This window comes from Bos indicus, chromosome 21 (assembly GCF_029378745.1).
Source record: "Bos indicus isolate NIAB-ARS_2022 breed Sahiwal x Tharparkar chromosome 21, NIAB-ARS_B.indTharparkar_mat_pri_1.0, whole genome shotgun sequence".
In the NCBI taxonomy this organism is placed as follows: Eukaryota; Metazoa; Chordata; class Mammalia; order Artiodactyla; family Bovidae; genus Bos; species Bos indicus.
The window spans coordinates 3,894,071-3,912,335 of NC_091780.1; positions in this window are offsets into that span (position 1 = coordinate 3,894,071).

An 18,265-nucleotide genomic window follows, 5' to 3' on the forward strand; every position below is an offset into this window, starting at 1 on the left:
CTCCAAGGGACTCTCAGTAGACACATAATTGTACCCAAAAGGTAGTGTTTTGTGTTGTTTCAGATATTTTCAGATATTTTTTCAGATATTTTTGCAATGCGTTTTTCTCACTCAAAAGGATGTTTTGAGATTTGTTCATTCCTTATCATGTAAGGAATGACGTTCATTCTACATTATCATATACAACTGCAACAGTATATTCTCTAGCTTGCATAATATATTCCATTATTGATAGTATTTTCCAACCTTTCATTTTTATTCTTCACAAACAAGACTCTGAAAGCCACTCTTGACCATGCCTACTTGTTTTTATTGTGTGTCCTTATGATTGTGTGGTAGGTTGTTCTAACGATTCACACATCATTTTTATCCTGCCCCTGTCATGCCTCCTAGCAAGGACATTACATTCCCTGTCCCATCTCTGGCCTTGGACACATGGTTGTTGTCACATCAGAATGTATGCTCTGGCCACGGCAGTATAGTCCAGCTCTCCATGCTGCCTTGGGAACAGCTCATCTAAGATGAGGGCTGCTTCTCCTCCACCTGAAGTTCCAGAATGGGAGCACATGCACAGAGGACCAGAGCTGACCTCCAGCCTCCACGTTGGGCAACAGAGAAAGAGATGTTTATTGCTATCCCATGCTTATATATTAGGGCCGTTTAAAACTCTTTGGTGGCTCAGACTGTAAAGAATCTGCCTGGGTCGGGAAGATCCCCTGGAGAAGAAAATGGCAACCCACTGCAGTCCTCTTGCCTAAAAAATTCCATGGATGGAGGAGTCTGGTGGGCTACAGTCGATGGGGTCACAAAGAGTCAGACACGACTAAGCAAATTCGCTTTCGCTTTGCTAATATTCTTACCTGGAGAATTCCATGGGCAGAGGAGCCTGGTGGACAAAAGCTCATGGGGTCACAAAGATTCAGACATGACGGAATGACTAACACTTTCACTTTTCAAAACCATACATAGCACAAGCTGAAAAATGCAACAGAATTTTGAGGGGCAAAAGGGTTGAGTCATAAATTTAAGTTGATTCCATAAATAATTTGAAGTGGAATAATTTTCTCCTAGTATTCTAGATTCTGGGGATTGTAGCAGTTAGTAGCAGTGAAAAAAATCAAGTTCCCACTGTGAGGTGCTTATGTTTTGCACATTTTATACAATTTTACATTTTAAAAGGACTGCCAAATTGCCCTCCTCCCTACTATTTATTTGTAAAGGGAGAAAGAGGAAATTTAAGGTGCATATTCCTTCCATTTTGTTTATCTTCTCTTCTCCAATCTTCAAAGAAATGTTTTCACTCTGAACTTGGAACAAAAACACCAACCCTCACCCTAGAAGTCAGTCTGGCTCCTGGCACTCCACTGCAGCGTCATCTCCCAGCACAGCTTTGCTTTGACTCCTCGATATGAGGGGATGGCTCTGGGGGACATAGAGGATTATGGAAGGTCATGGTGACCCCACCATGAAGCCTGAAGTAGGAGCAGGATTTTCTTTGCTTGCATCACCATGATGGGCCGTGGATCTGATGGGTCTCAGGGCAGTGGAGAAGGGGAGGTGAGCAGGTCCTTGAGGGCAGGGTTGTTGATGGGCCTCTGGGCCACATGGCAAAGGTGGCTGGGAGGGGAGAAAATAGGACTTGTCTCTTCACTGAGCACAGATGCATCTCACAGAGGGGAAGTGCCCTCCCTGTCATTGCCCTGATAGCCCGGGCAGCCGTGGATAAGCCCCGGCCCCTGCACATCCTCCACGTGTCGTATTTCTCAATGGCCCTTTCCCGTCTGTTCTCTTTAACACCTCGTGTCCTACAAAGCTGGCGGCCTTGTCATGAAGTACTCAGCCAGGCTCCTGGTATCTGGATGATCACCTTTCGTCAAAGTCTTTTTTAGAGACGTTGAAGCCAGCTGTCACTCTCAAAGAAGGCACTGGTTCTCCAGAAATTCCCTTCATTGGAGGCCTTGAGTCCAGTCTCCTCTTCTCCTGGTGCTGCCTTCCTCAGCTTCCCTGTGTCTCTCTGGGCTCCAGCCTCTGTTCTAAGCAAATTCCTCCATTTCCCCAAGCCTAGTTTCTCTCCCTGGTCTGTGCCACTAAGTCCTCACGCTGCCTCCCAGACAAGTGCACAGTGTTATAACCAACATGCCCCTCTTCTCTTTACTTGCCTAGATAATAGTGTCTTCAGAAAAATGCCTAAAGAGTTCTTGCTTTTGAATCTGGGTGTAGAAAGAGCCATATGAATCAGCCACAACCACACATCAGCAAACATGTGCATAATGATATAGTACACTTACTTTCTGACTGTACTATTCCAAGAATTTTACATATATTAATTGTCACACAATCCTATGAAGTAGCTCCTGTTTAAAGATGAGTAAATTGAAGCACAGAGAAGTTGAGTACCTAACTCAAGGTCACACATCTATTCAAGAGACATCATTGGGAAGAAGCCAAGAAACTCCTTAAGTGATACAATTCTGGAATCACTAAAAGTTGAGACCACTGTTTTCTCACCTGTAATGCCCAGTTACAGCTTGTTATACATAGTGAAGTAAGTTGCAAGAGTAAAACAAATACCATGTATTAACACTTATATATGGAATCTAGAAGAATGGTACTGATGAACCTATTTTCAGGGCAGTAATAGAGCTGCAGATGCATAGAACAGACTTGTGGTCACAGTGAGGGAAAGGAGAGGGTGGGCAAACAGAGAGTAGCACTGAAATATATACATATATATATATAATTGTATTATATGTATTTAATTATATATATTTATATTAATATGTAATATAATATTATATTAATGTATAGTGTTAGTCTCTCAGTCATGTCTGACTCTTTGTGAGCCCATAAACTGGAACCCACCAGTCTCCTTTGTCTATGGGATTTTCCAGCCAAGAATACTGGAGTGGGTTGCCATTTCTTTATTGATATGAATATATTATTATATATTATTATATTAAAATTAAATATAATGTTATAATATATTAATATATAAATAACTTCATTATATGTATTAAGTTATATATACATATATGTTAAATATATATTAAACAAATAAATATATTAAATTTAAATATATATATATTACCATGTGTAAAATAAATAGCTTGTGGGAAGCTGCTGTATAACACAGGGAGCTCAACCTAGTACTCTGTGATAACCTAGAGGGGTGGGATGGGGTGGGGAGGTGCCGGGGTCCAGCCCCGGTGGATCCAGGGAATTCGAGGCAGGGACGGCGTCAGCGAGGATCAGGAAACAACTGCTTAAGTAAATGTTAATTAAGGATATAAAGAGTGGTTAAATAAGGATAGCTCAGTGAGGAATTTCAGTGGAGAAAAGAGGCTGAAATAAGGATAGCTCAGTGAGGAAATTCAGTGGAGAAAAGAGGCTGAATAATTCAACCAGAAGGTGAGAGAAAGAACGACATGGGGAGACCAAGTTTCAGTGAACAAGGCCCACACTTTATTTTCCAAAGTAGTTTTTAATACCTTAAGTTATGCATAGAGGATAATGGGGGAAGGGGAAGAGTCATGCAGTAAGCCAGGCTTTCTTCCTGCAAACTTATCATATGCAAAAGTTTAGGTGATTAGCATCATCTTCTGGCCCGGAGGCCTGTTAACATTTTAAGACCCTTTCTTCAGAAAACTTATATTTCTCTAAAGGTGATTAGTCAGGCGCCACCCTCCAAAAGCATTAGATAAAGTTGCATTTCTACAGAGCAAAGGTGTGATGGGCTATAACAAGAAAAAGAATTAACTCAAGGGTCCAAGGTTACAAACAGTAAAGCTACTACTTACACCAATTATATTAATCAATACACTGCCAGGGACACAGCAGGTAAGGGATATGGAAACTTAGCAGCAAACATTGGCCCAACAAGTGAAAAACCCTTCACCAATACAATTTCTAATCAATCTTTTAACTGCTCAAAGGAATCTGTATTTAGACAGTTTAGAACATCTCATGCCTCTCACAGTTGGGAGGCTCTGAGCAATCACATGTGACCAGAAAAACCTATTCAGGCAGGCTAGAGGACTTCCAACAGAGAAGGCAATGGCACCCCACTCCAGTACTCTTGCCTGGAAAATCCCATGGACGGAGAAGCCTGGTGGGCTGCAGTCCATGGGGTCATGAAGAGTCAGACAGGACTCAGTGACTTACCTTTCACTTTTCACTTCCATGCACTGGAGAAGGAAATGGCAACCCACTCCAGTGTTCTTGCCTGGAGAATCCCAAGGACGGTGGAGCCTGGTGGTCTGCCATCAATGGGGTCGCACAGAGTCGGACACGACTGAAGCGACTTAGCAGCAGCAGCAGCAGCAGAGGACTTCCAAAGGAGTTTGTAGGTTGAAACACTATCACACCCAGGAACTTTATTAACTGGAGCTGTAAGTTAACTCTTTTTTTCAGAGAGAGGTAGTGGCGGACAGCCCCCCATAAAGTCAGAGGTGTAGGTAAGAGCACAAAGCAGTAAAGTAGGAAGACTGGTTTTGGGGGTAGATGCTTGATAATTTCCAGGGGGACTCCTGAGGCTTGATCCCGCCTTTGCATATGCCGAGCCTCCTTCCTCATGACCTTTGCCATGGGCGGAGCTCCTCACGCCGGCTCCCGGCAGGGAGGGAAGCTCAAGAGGAAGGGGGTATATGTATACTTATGGCTGATTCACAGTGTTGTACAGCAGAAGTCAACACAACATTGTAAAGCAACTATCCTCCACCTGAGTTTGGAATCAGATCCTTCCTCAATCTAGCCTCAGGTGAGATTTTGGCCACACCGGACACCTTGTTTGCAGCTTGTGAGGCCTTGAAGCAGAGGACCCAACTATTCCGTGCCCAGCTTCCTGACTCACAGAGACCATGAGATGATAGGTTTGTGGCATTTTAAGCCACTAGGTCGGAGAAGGCAATGGCACCCCCACTCCAGTACTCTTGCCTGGAAAATCTCATGGATGGAGGAGCCTGGTAGGCTGTAGTCCATGGGGTCGAAAAGAGTCAGAGACGACTGAGCAACTTACCTTTCACTTTTCACTTTCATGCATTGGAGAAGGAAATGGCAACCCACTCCAGTGTTCTTGCCTGGAGAATCCCAGGGATGGGGGAGCCTGGTGGGCTGCCATCCATTGGATCACAGCAGCAGCAGCAAGCCACTAGGTTTTTGGTGATCTTGTTATGCAGCAGGAGATAACTAATGGAGAGGTAGAAGTTGGCCAAAGAAAGAGAGAATGCTGAGAATCTTGAAACCCATGTTCCACTTGAAACTTCCTCCTGACCCCACCCTCCCACCCTCAAATCTGAGGGACCAACTGTCTCCAGCAAAAAAAAAAAAGAAAAAAATCCTTTCAGTAACTGCAGCTAAGGAAATTGCCTCATAAGGCAATGCTACTTTTTCTCAGCACTCTGCAAGGCTCTTCATGGTATTATATTCCAGTAGAGCCATGAGAGTTGGACTGTGAAGAAAGCTGAGCGCTGAAGAATTGCTGCTTTTGAACTGTGGTGTTGGAGAAGACTCTTGAGAGTCCCTTGGACTGCAAGGAGATCCAACCAGTCCATTCTGAAGGAGATAAGTCCTGGATGTTCTTTGGAAGGAATGATGCTAAAGCGGAAACTCCAGTACTTTGGTCACCTCATGTGAAGAATTGACTCATTGGAAAAGACTCTGATGCTGGGAGGGATAGGGGGGCAGGAGGAGAAGGGGACGACAGAGGATGAGATGGCTGGATGGCATCACCAACTCGATGGACATGAGTTTGAGTGAACTCTGGGAGTTGGTGATGGACAGGGAGGCCTGGAGTGCTGCGATTCATGGGGTCACAAAGAGTCGGACACCACTGAGTGACTGAACTGAACTGAACTGAGAGCCCAGACAAAGAATTAGTCATCTTTTTGATGATAACACAGATGTCAAAGGAGCTATAAATGTCTGCAAATTTTTATCTATAAGAAAATATGCATGGAAAGGAAGTTTAATAATACTTGGCCAAAATGGACAAAATTTGAGGTGAGACTGGACTGAAGTTGTTAATACACATATTTTCACATGGATGTAATTGTTGGCTTACCCAATTCGAATGGCATTAACAGTCTGCCAAGTTGGAACTGAAGCCTGGACGCAATGGTTACCCAAACTAATCAGAGTAATAGGGCTTTCCTCTTAGCTAAGTCAGTAAAGAATCTGCCTTCAATGCAGGAGACTCAGCTTCCATCCCTGGGTTGGGAAGATCCTCCTGAGAAGGAAATGGCAACCCACTCCATTATTCTTGCCTGGAGAATCCCATGAACAGAGGAACCTAGCAGGCTAAAGTCCATGAGGTTGCAAGTTCAGACATGACTTAGCATATAAGCCACCACCAATGAGAGGGATAAGCAGGAAATCTAGCAATCTTTAGAGGAAGGAGGACAAGAACTCAAGAGATGGACATATTGAAGTGAATCTTTTAATGTCAAACTGCTCAGCTACTCTTCAAACAGCTTGCACAGAGGACCTGAAAGATACTCTTTTCATCAAGATATAAAGAAATGCATTGCTGTGATAGTACATACACAAGAATATATTGAATATATTGCAGTTCAGTTTCAGACCACTGCAATAAAGAGAATATCACAATCAGCAAGTCACATGAGCTTTTTGGTTTCCAAAATTTATGTTTAAAAGTTATGTTTGCACTGTATACTATTAAATGTACAATAGCATTATGCATACTGTTAAGAAAGGAGCCAGTCAAAATATTCTACATGCTGAATGATTCAAATTATACCACATTCTGGAAAAAACAAAGCTATAGACAATGACATTTAATAGTTGCCAGTGGTTAGGGGCGAGAAAGACAGGAATAGGCAGAACATAAAGGGTTTTTAGGCAGTGGAGCCATCTTGTATGACTTTGTGATGGTGGGTATGTGTCACTATACATGTGTCAAAATCTACACAATGTAAACATGAACAGTGAATCTCCATGTAAATTATAGACTTCAGATAAGAATGTATCAATATTGGATCATCAATTGCAACAAATGTATCACACTAATACAACATGTTAACAATGAGGTAAGCTGAGTGTATAGGGATTTTCTGTCACTTGGTTCAGTCACACAGTCGTGTCCAACTCTTTTTGACCCCATGGACTACAGCTCGCCAGGCCTCCCTGTCCATCACCAACTCCACAAGCTTGCTCAAACTCATGTCCATCGAGTCAGTGATGCCATCCAACCATCTCATCGTCTGTCATCCTCATCTTTTCCTGCCTTCAGCCTTTCCCCAAATAATGGTCTTTTCCAATGAGTCAGTTCTTTGCATCAGGTGGCCAAAGTATTGGAGTTTCAGCTTCAGCTTCAGTCCTTCCAATGAATATTCAGGACTGATTACCTTTAGGATGGACTGGTTGGATCTCCTTGCAGTCCAAGGAACTTTCAATAGTCTTCTGCAACACCACAGTTCAAAAGAATCAATTCTTCAGTGTTCAGTCTTCTTAATGGTCCAACTCTCACATCCATACATGACTACTGGAAAAACCATAGCTTTGACTAGACAGACCTTTGTTGGCAAAGGATTGTCTCTGCTTTTTAATGTGCTCTCTAGATTTGTCATAGTTTTTCTTCCAAGGAGCAAGTGTCTTTTAATTTCATGGCTGCAGTCACCATGTGCAGTGATTTGGTAGCCTCCAAAAATAAAGTCTCTTATGGTTTCCATTGTTTCCCCATCTATTCACCATGAAGTGATGGGACCAGACGCCATGATCTTAGCTTTTTGATTGATATGAGTTTTAAGACAACTTTTTCACTCTCTTCTTCAACTTTCATCAAGAGGCTCTTAGTTCTTCTTCACTTTCTGCTATAAGGGTGGTGTCATCTGCATACCTGAGGTTATTGACATTTCTCCCAGCAGTCTTGATTCCAGCTTGTGCTCATCCAGCCCAGCATTTTGCATGATGTACTCTGCATAAAAGTTAACTTCCCTAAAAATTAAAGTGTACTAATTTAAATCATGAAAAGAGAATGAAAACATCAAAATTTGAAGAATACAGCTTAATTAGTGCTTACAAGTAAATCTATAACATTAAATCTTCAAATTAGAAATATTTAACTTCAGTAACTTATTCCATTAGAGAAACTGGAAACTAGAAAAAAAAAAAACTAAAACTAAAGCAAACAGAAAGAATAAAATAGTACAAATTATAGCAAATCAATACAATTGATAACAGAAAGAAAAACAAAAACAAAGATCAATACAGCTGCTTTTTAATTTTTTTAATTGAAGTAGACTTGTTTTACCATGTGTTATTTCCAGATGTACAGCAAAGTGATTTAGATCTATATCTCTATCTATCTATCTTTATATATATATATGAGTAAGTGAAGTCACTCAGTCGTGTCTGACTCTTTGTGACCCCGTGGACTGTAGCCAACCAGGCTCCTCCGTCCATGGGATTCTCCAGGCAAGAATACTGGAGTGGGTTGCCATTTCCTTCTCCAGGGGATCTTCCCAACCCAGGGATCAAACCCGGGTCTCCTGCATTGGAGGCAGACACTTTAACCTCTGAGACACCAGGGAAGCAATATATATATATATAACTTTTATTAAGCTTCTTTTCTTTTTTAATAGATATATAGAGAGCTGATTTGCTATACTCACAAGAATTCACTCCCTTTATCATGCATCATCCCTTAAAATAGTTGCACATGCACACATTCATCACTGCCAAAATAATCATTTTTTTCTGGATGGCTAGATAAGTAAAAGAAAACAATCATTGTTCTTTTGCACGAGTTTGAATTTAAGGATAAACATTTTCTGAAAGCAAAAATGTTAGCAATAACATTTACACATCATATAAATTACAATGCTTCATTACACAATAACCCAGAGGGCGTGAAAGTTATTTTTCTCTGTTTCATATATGAGAAAATTGATGTGTCAGAGGATGTCCAGGTGATAATAACTGAATTAGAGCTACAATTTAAGCCTTAGGACTCAGGTCTGTGACTTCCTGCTCTACTAAACCACCTCTTGTAAAAATTGCTCAACTTCCTAAGGACTGTGTTCTCTATGTAAGTTTTTATAATAAGCAGTTGAGATGATGACCTTACTACAAAAGTACAAAATCTATCTTAATTTTGGTTAGGAAAGCAATATATATTTTTAACATTCTTTCCTATTATAATTTATTACAGAATATAGAGCTTCCCTGGTAGCTCTGCTGGTAAATAATCCACCTGCAATGCAGGATACCCCGGTTCGATTCCTGGGTCAGGAAGATCTGCTGGAGAAGGGATAGGCTACCCACTCCAGTGTTCTGTTCTGGAGAATTCCATGGACTGTATAGTCCATGGGGTGGCAAACAGTCGGACACAACTGAGTGACTTTCACTTCACTTATTGAATATAGTTCCCTGCCAAAGAGAGATAAGAACAGTCGATACGCCTCTGCTGCTGCTGCTGCTAAGTCGCTTCAGTCGTGTCCGACTCTGTGAGACCCCATAGACAGCAGCCCACCAGGCTCTGCCATCCCTTGGGTTCTCAAGGCAAGAACACTGGAGTGGGTTGCCATATCCTTCTCCAATGCATGAAAGTGAAAAGTGAAAGTGAAGTCGCTCAGTCGTATCCGACCCTCAGCGACCCCATGGACTGCAGCCTTCCAGGCTCCTCCATCCACGGGATTCTCCAGGCAAGAGTATGGAGTGGGGTGCCATTGAGGGGGACCATAACAAAAAAAGAAATGAAAAAAAAAAAAAAAAACACAAGTTACCAAATTCATGAATCAAACAGGCAACATCAGCAGATTCCACAGACATTTAAAAGTAACAGTAACAAAGGTAAAAATAACAACAGACTCCCACATCATCATTATGGCCCTAAATTTGAAAACTTTTGTGACATAGACCAATTCCTAAGAAGTCTCAAATTACCAAAACTCACTCAAGAAGAAATAGATAAGCTGAATAGCCATATATCTATTAAAGAAATTAAATTTCTAGTAAAGTAAAAGCTTTCCAAAAAACATTTTCAGATCCAGATAGTTGACAAGATATTCTTCAGCTGATGAATATATAAAGAAACTGTAGTATATAATACAATGGGATATTTCTCAGCAATACAAAAATGTGAGTTACTGAATCCTGCAGAATATGGATTAATATTAAATAAGTTGTTCCAAGTGAAAGAAGGAAGACCCAAAGGGGTGCACATAGTGTAATTCCATAACTATAATTTTATTTTTAAAAAGTAAATTTATAAGGCCAAATAACAGACCAATGATTGCCATAATTTGACATAGGTGGGGTTGATGCCAAAGGTACCACACATGGAAAGCTTAAAGTAATGAAACTCTTTTATATCGTCCAACAGTGATAGATGGGCTTCCCTAATGGCTCAAATGGTAAAGAATCTGCCTGCAATGCAAGAGACCTGGATTCAATCCCTGAGTTGGGAATATCCCCTGGAGGAGGGCATGGCAACCGACTCCAGTATTCTTCCCTGGAGAATCCCAGGGACAGAGGAAGCTGGGTAGCTACAGTCCATGGGGTCTCAAAGAGTGGGACACGACTGAGCAACTAAGCATACACACACACACACACACACACACACACACAGCACAATGGTACACACATGGATCTATGAATGCTAAAACCCATGGAACTGTATGCTACAGAGACTATTTATCTCCAGTGCAAGTATAAATCCCAAGGTCACAAGATTGGATTCATACTATAGTAAAAGAATTATATGTATTTAATGTATATCTATATATATTTATTATAGGCAAATAATAATCTCATTAAAGAAAGTAAGACAAAAATGATCTGACCTAAGTAACTTTGGAAAACAGTTTTCTGCTAACTACTGTTATGTTCAAGTCAAAAAGTGAAAGTGTTAGTCATTCAGTCTTGTTCAACTCTTTGTGACCTCTTGGACTGTAGCCTGCCCAGCTCTTCTGGCCATGGAATTCTCCAGGCAAGACTACTGGAGTGGGTAGCCATTCCCTTCTGCACAGGATCTTCCCTATCCAGGGATTAAATCCATGTCTCCTGCATTGCAGGCAGATCCTTAACTGTCTGAACCACTAGGGAAAGAGAAAAATAATTGTACATAAATAACATATGGGTTATCAATTCTGAATTAAAATTATGTATATAATATTGCTAAATAAATATATAAATCATAAAAAATGGGAACCAGGTTTCCCATGATCAGAAATGAAGCTAGTAATATGTAAGGGGATAGAAAACTAGAATAAAATCTTAGGTGCTGTGTTCACACTGGAAATATCAGTATGAACTAATGTCAATCTTTATATTTACATATGCAAATATATATACACATAGTTCAGTTATAAACCTGTGTCTATTGCATATCTGTATGTAAATAAAGGAGTACACATGTATGTGTATATGGATAATAAACAAACATATATTTTCTAGCTATGTCTGCTGAGAAGGTCTAGAGACAGTAACAAAGGGGAAGTAGTGAACACACCTAGCATCCAGATCTTGCTTTCTAATACTGTTCTCTACTAAAAGGAACCAGAACTCCCTATGGAAATAGGCTGGGGAAAGAAAAACACAAGATGGGCTTTGAGCATCCTGTACTACCAGAATACAGTGCTTAAATAAAAATGGTTGCAGGTCAAAAGGATAGAGGAGCCACTGTGAAAAAGCTGAAGCATTCTGAGTAGGATAAATAATAAAAGTATTGAATTATGATCCAAAGAATAAAAGAATCCATGAGACCAAAATAATATAAATAAATGACTGAGCAAGTAAATAAATGTGAGAGAAGGCATAAATCTTTCTTACAGTAGAATTTCAAATAATATATATAAATGAATACTCTCCTTATAAAAGATAAAACTTAATCCCCCTCTTCTTGAATTTGAGATAAACTTCATGACTAGCTCTCAAACAAGAGAGTATGTATAGGAAGAAAAAAAAATGGCAAATTTGCAGGGGGAAAACCTGATGAATCTTATGTTAAAAAAATTATCAAGGTAACTATCAGTAATGAGTCAGCTGCTATCTTGTACCCCCTGAAATGATGTGATAAGATGCTACACATTTGTAGTATCCCTCCTCAAAGCCTTTAACCCCAGTCTGATCACTTAGCATTCATCAGACAAACTCAAAATACCTGACCAAATACCAAATATTCTCCCAAACTGTCAAGATCATGAAAAAGAAAGACTAAGACACTGTCACAGTTCAGAGGAGACTAAGGAGTTGTTGTTGTTGTTCAGTTGCTCATTTGTGTCCAACTCTTTGTGCCCCCATGGACTGTAGCACGCCTGCTCAAACTCATGTCCATTGAGTCAGTGATCCAATCCAATCATCTTGTCGTCTGTGATCCCCTTCTCCTGACTTTTTTATTCCCCAGAATCAGGGTCTTTTCCAATGAGTTGGCTCTTTACATCAGGGCATCAAAGTATTGGAGCTTCAGACTCAGCATCAGTCCTTCCAATGAATATGAAGGGTTAATTTCTTTTAGGATTGACTGATTTGATCTCCTTGCATTCCAAGGGACTCTCAAGAGTCTTCTCAAACACTACAGTTAAAAAACATCAGTTCTTCAGTGCTCAGCCTTCTTTATGGTCCATACATGGTTTTGGACCAGTTGTATGATCCATATGATCATACAACTGGACCATGGTTTATGGACTGGTTTATGGACCATGTATGGACCAGTTGTATGATCCATACAACTCTCACATCCATACATGACTACTGGAACAACCATAGCTTTGACTATATGAGCCTTTGTCAATAAAGTAATCCCAAGGACACTAAGGAGATGAGAAGATTTATGCCATGTGGTGTCCCTGGATTGGATCTGGGATCAGAACAGAACAATAGATGAAAAACTAGCTAAATTCCAATGAAGTTTTTGTTAATTGCATTATTTCATGTTAATGTCTTAGTTTTGGCAAGTATACCAATGGACATATAAGATGTTAACATTAGGGAAGTTGAGTGAAGAGTATACAAAAACTGTCTTTGAAATGCTTCAGTAAATTTAAAATTATTCCAAGATAAACATTTTTTAGAAGCACTCTGCTAATTCATATGCTGATGTTTGAGTTCCATTATCTTATCTCTACCATTCCAGGAGGGCTTCCCAGGTGGCTCAGTGGTAAAGAATCGTCCTACCAATGCAGGAGCCCTGGGTTCAATCCCTGGGTCAGGAAGATCCCCGAAGATGGAAATGGAAACCCACGCCAGGATTCTTGCCTGGGAAATCCCATAGACAGAGGAGCATAGCTGGATACAGTCCATGAGGTTGCAAAAGAGCCAGACATGACTTAGTGACTAAACAGCAACAACCATTCCAGGATCATATTATTCTGACTGGAAACAAGGAATTCACTCCAAGATAGGACTTTCTACTGTTATATCCAACTATCAATGAATATTTTAAATACAGACAGATCTTATTTTATTATATTTCACTTTATTGAAATATAATAAAATGAGATCTGCATTTTTTAAAAATTGAAAGTTGTGGCAACAATGCCTCAAGTAATTTTATTGCCATGATTTTTCCAATACTGTTTGCTCATTTCCCATCTCTGTCTTATATGGATAATTCTTACAATATTTCAAATTCTTTATTACATATTTATTATAGTTGGTGATCAGTGATCTTTGATGTTAGTATTGTAATTGTTTTAGGGTATCACAAGCTATCCCTGTATAAGACAGTGAACTTAATGGATAAATAGGTGTGTTTTGACTTCTCCATCAACCAACCAGTCCATTTCATCTATCTCCCTTGCTTCAGGCCTCCCAATGTACAATGGCCTGTACATGTTCAAGTGAAAGCAAGAGTTACACATCTCTTACTTTATATCAAAAGCCAGAAATGATCAAGCTAAGGATGAAAGGCATGTTAAAAGCCAAGACAGATGAAAAACTAGGCTTCTTGTGCCAGTTAGCCAACTTGTGAATGCAGAGGAAAAGCTCTGAAGAGAAATTTAAAATGTTACTCCAGTGAACACACAAATGACAAGAAAGAAAAGCAATCTTATTGCTGATAAAGTGTTAGTGGTCTGGATAGACGATCAAACCAGCCACAACATTCCCTTAAGTCATAGATTAATCCAAAGCAAGGTCCAAGCTCTCTTCAATTCTATGAAGGCTGAGAGGAGTGAGAAAGTTGCAGAAGAAAAGTCTGAAGCTACCAGAGGTTGGTCCATGAGGTCAAAGGAAAGAAGCCTTGTCCACAATATAAAGATGCAAGATGATGCAGCAAGCACTGATGTAAAAGCTACAGCAAGTTATCCAGAACATGATTACCAAAGGAGGCTACACTAAAGGAAAGATTTTCAATGTAAAACCTTTTCTTACATTGTGATCGTTCACATGGAAGCTCTGTGATGGAGAAACACGTTGAATCATTGTGAGAAAGGACCAATCACACAGGTACAAGTATGAACTGTTCTCCTCCCTCTAAGGGCTTCCCCAGCAGGAAATGCTCCCATTTGTCAGTTATTGTAGAGTAAGGAAATGGAAATACTTGTGCTTGGAAAGGAATATGCTCACATGTTGTCCATCATTCAGAAAGTGTGCCATGTGTAATATATAGGTGAAATGTACTTGGCTTGAATTCAACATATACTGGATCTGGTGGTATTGTGAACACATTTTGTGATTTAAATTTCTGAGTTCCCAGGACAAAATTAGGAACAGTTTTATTTAGTGAGATGCATAGGTCCCATCTTGACTTTCTGATTTCTATAATGAAGGTTATTTTGATCAGAAAGTCCAGTTGGAAGAAAGACCCTGGTTTACTCCCTCTCTGACTTATTTAACAAAGCAATGGCATATTCCTGTGGAAATTTCAGAGGTTAGTGTCATTCTACAAATCCCCAAAGATGAAGGGTTTTTGATTTTTAGTGTATCTGATTTCACTGTCTTTTATTACCAGTGCAAAATTGGAAGGATTCTGGAAAATGGTCAGGATCTGTAGAATACTTATTCAGATAGTGGTGTTGCTCAGGATACAATACTTTAACTGGAGTATATCAGTGTAGTATCTGGTACTGCTATGAAGGTCTTGACCTAATATTTTCTTTCTAAATCTCATCAACAAAGATAATTGTTTTATGCAGTTGACTTTATGTGACAAGAACAACTATACACCCTTTTTATCATAACCCAAGGCTATATTTACTCTCCTGTTCCATTGTAATATATAGTGTGAAAATAGCTTTATTATGCTAATGATCCATAGAACATCACACTGCTCAATTATAATGATATCATGATACCAAATGAATCTTGAAAATAAAATAGAGTGAACAGTCCTTGTGAGACCCAGGCATATCTGATAAATCCTGCAAAAGTTCAAAGACCTCGCATATCCCTGAGGTGACCAGGAACATGTGAAAAGAAGAGTGAAATATAAAAGCACTTAGAAAAGTAAAAACAGACATTTCCTTGAAGAAGTGTAAGAGAATCAGACTTCAGAAGACTTGGTAAGTCAAACCATAGCAAGCATTTAACTGGGAAAGACTTCTACAAAATTGTCAAGGTTAGTGAGTTTATACTTAATATGCTTATGAGGGAGGAATTTTCTCACATGATTTTTATATCCACAAAGGCATGACATATCTTCACATATATTCAGTGATTAGAGATTAAGGAGGAATTTCTTTTTTTAAAGAATCAGCAACTGATAGGAAATTTTCATTGCCTTATTTATTCTGCAGAATAGAACTTTACAGGTTATTTTTATTTTATCTCAGTGTACAAAGTGTATTTTGGGTTTTTTTTTTTTTTTTTCCTTTTTTAACCTGTCAGTGGGATGCACGCCCAGAGGGGATGCAGGGGAAGGTGTCAACTTCACCCCAAATAGCACACATCAGGAATTGCTGCTTCTGTCTCTGTTTTCTTAGGTTTAGAGGTTTGGAGTTTGTGGTTATCAAAGAGAAATGTTTCCACTAGAGAACACAGTCCTGGTAGCATTAGGCTGAGACCATCCACTTGGAGCTCCACATGCCACTGAAAGTACATGCAGTTAAAGAAGTTCACTATGCTGCTCAACATGATTTAGGTTTCAGGTGAGAATGAGTAAACTGACATCTCCCCATGATGATGTTTAGCTGATGGGATGTACATAGTGTTTTCTCCCAGTTGGGAAACTTCTGACTTACACACAGAAGCATCTGTATGTTGACAAAAGGAAAGCGGGTGGCTATGCTGGGCTGACTGCATTTGCCCTTCTGCACCACTCTCTGTATCCACCAGTGACCAGGATGTGTTGCTCTATGGAGCATTTCCACAGACATCCCTGCCTTCTGGCTTCTGGCTGGGTTTGTAGGCTGTGTGGGGAAAGAATATGATCATTCCTCTGGAGCCCTCCACACTGAGCTCTTCTGGGAGCCACCTTCTATAAGGTGGCTTTCTCTTAAGGCTGCAGTTTCCTTTCCAAACTTTAGTAGCCCCTCTCTCCAGCGGCCCCTGCAGGCCTATCAGAGCTTTGGGGTTCTTGTCATTGCTAGCCCTGGAACGCCTCACACGTCTACCATTTTCCATGACTTTGTCCATGTTATAGTGAATAGCTGTTTCATTAAAGCTTTCATCGGAGAATGGAGCCAATATGAAAGAGAGGAAGACCCTGAGTCCATGACACCCCACAATTAGGGCATGTTTCCAGATGCTGAGGGGGGACCTCAACACCCAGGCAAGCAGTAGGAATCCCTGAGAAACTAGATAGGACATGGGGAGGGGGCAAGGAAGGAAGAGAAGCAGAGGCCAGATGGGTCCTGCACTCCTGAGGGGCAGATGGCGAGGGAGAGGGGTTCACACTCCTGGAGAGACACACTTACCTAGAGGGGATCAGCAGGGACCAGGAGGGACCCTCAGGGGTCAGAGATTTGGGAGAATGTGCCTGGCATTCCCCCCACTCCCTCAACCCTGGGGAGCCTGAAGAAACCCTGGGCTGGTCCTCCACCCTCCAAGGCTCCCTCCAGCCACGTGGGTCTCAGGGGTGTGAGAAGGAGGAGTAGGAGGAAGAGTGCAGCCAGACAGGGAGGGACCCTGGGGGTCAGCAGATTGGGCAATGAGCCTAGGGTTTGCCCCACCCACTCAGCTTTGGGGAGCAGGCTGAGGTCCCATGGAGCCTGCTGAGGTCCAGGGCCTAATCCTCTGCACACCAGGGCCCTCTTCAAACTGCTGAGTCTAGGCCTTCCCCTACTCCCTCCCAAGGCCTCTTCTGGCAGCATGGACCATAAGCCCAGATGCTGCTCCTGCATAACCTCCATCTCACCTAAGCCCTGCCCCCCCAGCCAAGGCTTTTTCTGCTTTTTTCTTCCTTTTTTGTTTTGTGTTTTGAGGTTTGGGGGAGGGTTGCTTACTTTTATTTTTTACTATTGGAGTCCTGTTTTACCTTATAGTAGTTGTTTCACATATATTTTTGCTAATATATCTGTTACTTTTCTAAATTTGCATTTTATTCTTTGTTATTGTTCTGCTTCTTGTTGTTTGTTTGTTTTGCCACACCATACAAATTGTAGGATTTCAACTCACAGGCCAGAGGTTGGTCCTGAAGTCCTGCAGTAGAAGAACAGTGTCTGAACTGCTGGACTAAAAGAGACCCCAGGGACTATTAATCAGAGTGGGGTCTCCTGGAGGTCCACATATCAACACCAGAACATGGCTGTTCTCAACTACCTGCAAACTCTAGTGTTGGATACCTCAGGCCAAACAACCAGTAAGACAGGAACATCGTCCCCACCCATCAAAAAAAGTGAAATGACCAAAATATATATATATTACAGACAAAGGAACAAGGTAAAAACCAACAAGACCATAAATTAAGAAGAAATAAGCAAACCTGCCTGAAAAAGAATTCAGAGTAAGAATAGTAAAGATAATCTAAAATCTCCAAAATAGAATACAAGCATGGGTTAATAAAATACAAAAAATGTTTAACAAAGACCTAGAGGAACTAAAGAACAAACAGAGATGAACAGCACAATACTTGAAATGAAAAATACATGAGAAAGACTCAATAGCAGAGTGACTGAGGAAGAAGAATGAATTAGTGAGCTGGAAGATACAGTAGTGGGAATAAATGCCAAGGAGCAGAATAAAGAAAAAGCAATGAAGAGAATTGAAGACAATCTCAGAGACCTCTGGGACGATGCTAAACACACTAACATTCAAAATACATAGATGTCCCAGAAGAAGAAGAAGATAAAAAGAAAAGGTCTGAGCAAATATTTGAAGAGATTATAGCTGAAAATTTCCCTAACATGGGAAAGGAAATGGTCATCCAAGT